Here is a 3914-nt window from a genome sequence, read left to right on the forward strand (position 1 = left end):
ACTCTGTCCCCAGGAAGAAGGGAGGAGAACCTTCTAAAATGCAAATTTAATCACATGACTCCCCAGCTTAAAACTCTCAGCTGGCTATTTCTTCCCCGTCCCCACTCACAAGATCTCCTCACACTGGATAACACTGGATGTGGATTCCTTTGAGTTTTGCTCAAACAAATCAATCTAGTTCTCTCTCAGGCACTGACTTTAGAATATCCTCTCACCTGTTCACCTAATTACTCATCCATCATAGCACTAGAAACTCTTCCAATGCAGGACCAGTTACTCCTGCTCTGTGCTCACATTGCCCACAGGCATCTCTCCACCCTCTGTCATTCCTTGTTTTTAACTGTTTTCCCCACTAGACTCAAAGCTCTGTAGGTTCTGTGTTACTCTGTGTATGTTGGGTGATCTTACTCATGACTGTATTTTTAGCACCTGCTCTTGGGTCTGGCACATAAGAAGTATTCTATAAATATTTGAATAGTTTCAGGTAATGTGAGGCCTGAAAGTTGGGGGAATCAGAGATTTGGGATAGGCAGAGAGAGTAAGGGGAGGAAAGAGATAGGTTGATTGAACATCTATATAGGGAGAAGTGATAAGGAGGAATCTTAAATCTTAGGAATATCGGGAAGACTATGTCAAGACAAATTGCTCACAGCAAAATAGATGACCATTTTAATAGAGAATATTTTTCCTTTAATGTGCTTCTTTCTCTCATTTCACTTGGAAGAGCTGATCCAAGTGCCGGACAACTAGAGGTGGCTGTTTCTTGGGATTAGGGGTTTGATAGAGAACGTGCCCACTTATACCCATACCTATTAGATTTTATTGAGAATTAATTCTGTTTCTGACCATCAGATATTTATAATTCATTTTGAGGGTCAAGAACAAAAACAAATAGAGAATAAAACAATGTCAGGGAACCCCATATTATTGAATAATCTAAAAGAATGCTCAAAAACTTTGAAAAAAGTACATTAGAAAAGGTATTTAGCACATGTACCCCAAAACCTAAAATGCAATAAAATATATATATATATATATTTTTAAAAAAAGGCATTTAGCAGAAGCTCAGACTCATGGCATGATCTTCTCGATGCAGGGTATATTGATCACCATGATAGATGATAATAGAACCTGAGAGTTTAGGAAACTTGAACTTGGTCAGACAAATAGTGGGAATACAGATTATCAGTGCTCCACTATCATGCAGTAGTACTTGCCAAAATACATTCTAAATAGACAAAACCTCATACAGACATTGTGAATTGAGTCTCCATTTAGGCCTTTTCTAAAAAGGCCTTTTAAGTGAGTAGGTCTGTTTTATCCTTGGAAGATAATCACTGTTGAAATATGAGAATACAGATGGAACTTCCAAATGTATTAAAGGAGGCATAAATTTTGTGAGAATTATAAGATTGGAAATGTCAAATGAGAGACTAAAGTTAAGTAGTAGTACGTTGGATTTTGCCTACGAGTTTTAAGGGTAAAGTTTTGAAGAAAATGCAATAGAACATCACTCTTAACTTTCATTTTAGGTTCAAGTGTACATGTGCAGATTTATTATATAGGTAAATTGCATGTGACAGGGTTTTGATATACAGATGATTTCATACCCAGGTAATAAGTGTAGTGGCCAATAGTGGTTTTTGATCCTCTCCCTCCTTCCCCCTCCACCCTCAAGTAGGCCCTAGTGTCTGTTGTTCTCTTCTTTGTGTCCATTTGTACTCAATGTTGAGCTCCCACTTATAAGTGAGAATATGTGATATTTGGTTTTCTGTTCCTGCATTAAATGGCATAGGATAAGGCCTTCTACCTGCATCCATGTTGCTGTAAAGAACATAATCTAATTCTTTTTTATGACTGCATAGTATTCCATGTTGTATATGTATCACATTTTCTTTATCCAATCTATCATTGATGAGCATTTAGATTGATTCCATGTCTTTGTTATCGTAAATAGTGCTATGATGAACAAACACATGCATGTGTCTTTATGGTAGAACAATTTATATTTCTTTGGATATGTACCCAGTAATGGGATTGCTGGGCCAAAAGGCAATTCTGTTTTATGTTCTTTGAGAAATCCACAAACTGTTTTCCACACTGGCTAAACTAATTTTCGTTCCCACCAACAGTGTATAACAATTCTCTTTACTCTGCAGCCTCACCAATACCTGTTATTTTTTGACTTTTTAATAATAGGCATATTGACTGGTGAGAGATAGTATCTCATTGTGGTTTTGATTTGCATTTCTCTAATAATTAGTAATACTGAGTATTTTTTTATATGCTTGTTGGCTACATGTGTGTCTTTTGATAAATGTCTATTCATTTTGCTTACTTTTTAACGGAGTTGTTTGGTTTTTGCTTGTTAATTAGTTTAACTCTCTTATAGATTTGTATATCAGACCTTTGTCAGATGCACAGTTTGCAGATATTTCCTCACATGACATATGTTGTCTGTTTACTCTGTTGATAGTTTCCCTTTCTGTTCAGAAGCTCTTTGGTTTAATTAGGTCCCACTTATCAATTTTTGTTTTTGTCACAATTGCCTTTGGTCTCTTCATCATGAAATATTTACCAGGGCCTTTGTCCAGAATAGTATTTCCTAGGTTATTTCTCAGGACTTTTTAAGTTTTACATTTTAGATTTAAATCTTTAATCTATCTTGAATTGATTTTGGTATATGGTATAAGGGTAAAGTTGATATGGTATAATGGTAAAGGAAGGGGTCCAGTTTCAGTCTTCTGCTTGCGGATAGCCAGTTACTCCAGTACCATTTATTGAATATGAAGTCCTTTCCAAATTGCTTGTTTTTGTCAGCTTTGTTGAAGATCAGATGGTTATAGGTGTGCAGCATTATCTCTATTCTGTTCCATTGGTCTATGTGTCTGTTTCTGTACCAGTAACATGCTGTTTTTGTTACTATAGCCTTGTAGTATAGTTTGAGGTTGGGTAACATGATGCTTCCAGATTTGTTCTTTTTGCTTAGAATTGTCTTGGCTATTTGGGCTCTTTTTTGGCTACAAATGAATTTTAAAATAGCTTTTTTCTAGTTCTGTGAAGAATGATGTTGGTAGTTTGATAGAAATAGCATAGAATCTGTGATTGCTTTGGGCAATATCGTCATTTTAACAATATTTATTCTTTCAATTTATGAACATGGAATGTTTTCCATTTGTCTCTGTCATTTCTAATTTCTTTGAGCAGTGTTTTGTTATTCTTTTTGTAGAGATCTTTCACTTCCCTAGTTAACTGTATTCCTAGGTATTTTATTCACTTTGTGATGTTTGTGAATAGGGTTGCATTCTTGATTTGGTTCTCAGCTTAGAAGTTCTTGATGTCTATAAATTATACTAATTTTTGTATATTGATTTTATGTATGCTGAAACTTTGCTAAAGTTGTTTATCAGATCTAGGAGCTTTTGGGCAGAGAGTATGGGGTTTTCTAGTTATAGAATCATATTGTTGGCAAACAAGGATAGTTTGACTTCTTCTCTTTTTATTTGGTTGCCTTTTATTTCTTTCTCCTGCCTAATTGCTCTGGCTAGGACTTACAGTACTATTCGAATAGGAGTGGTGAGAGTGGGCATCCTTGTCTTGTTGTAGTTCTTAAGGGGAATGCTTCCAGCTTTTGCCCATTGAGTATGATGTTGGCTGTGGGTTTGTCATAGATGGTTCTTACAATGTTGAGGTATGTTCCCTAGCTTGTTGAGGGTTTGTAACATGAAGGGATGTTGAATTTTATCAAAAACATTTTCTGTATCTATTGAGATAATCATGTGTTTTTTGTTTTCAGTTCTGTTTATGTGATGAATTGCATTTACTGATTTCTGTATGTTGAACAAACCTTGCATCCCAGGGTTAAAGCCTGCTAATCATGATGGATTAGCTCTTTGATGTTCTGCTGCATTCAA

Source organism: Aotus nancymaae, unplaced genomic scaffold (genome assembly GCF_030222135.1).
Source record: "Aotus nancymaae isolate 86718 unplaced genomic scaffold, 86718_ANA_hifiasm-v0.15.2.pri h1tg000007l, whole genome shotgun sequence".
NCBI lineage: Eukaryota > Metazoa > Chordata > Mammalia > Primates > Aotidae > Aotus > Aotus nancymaae.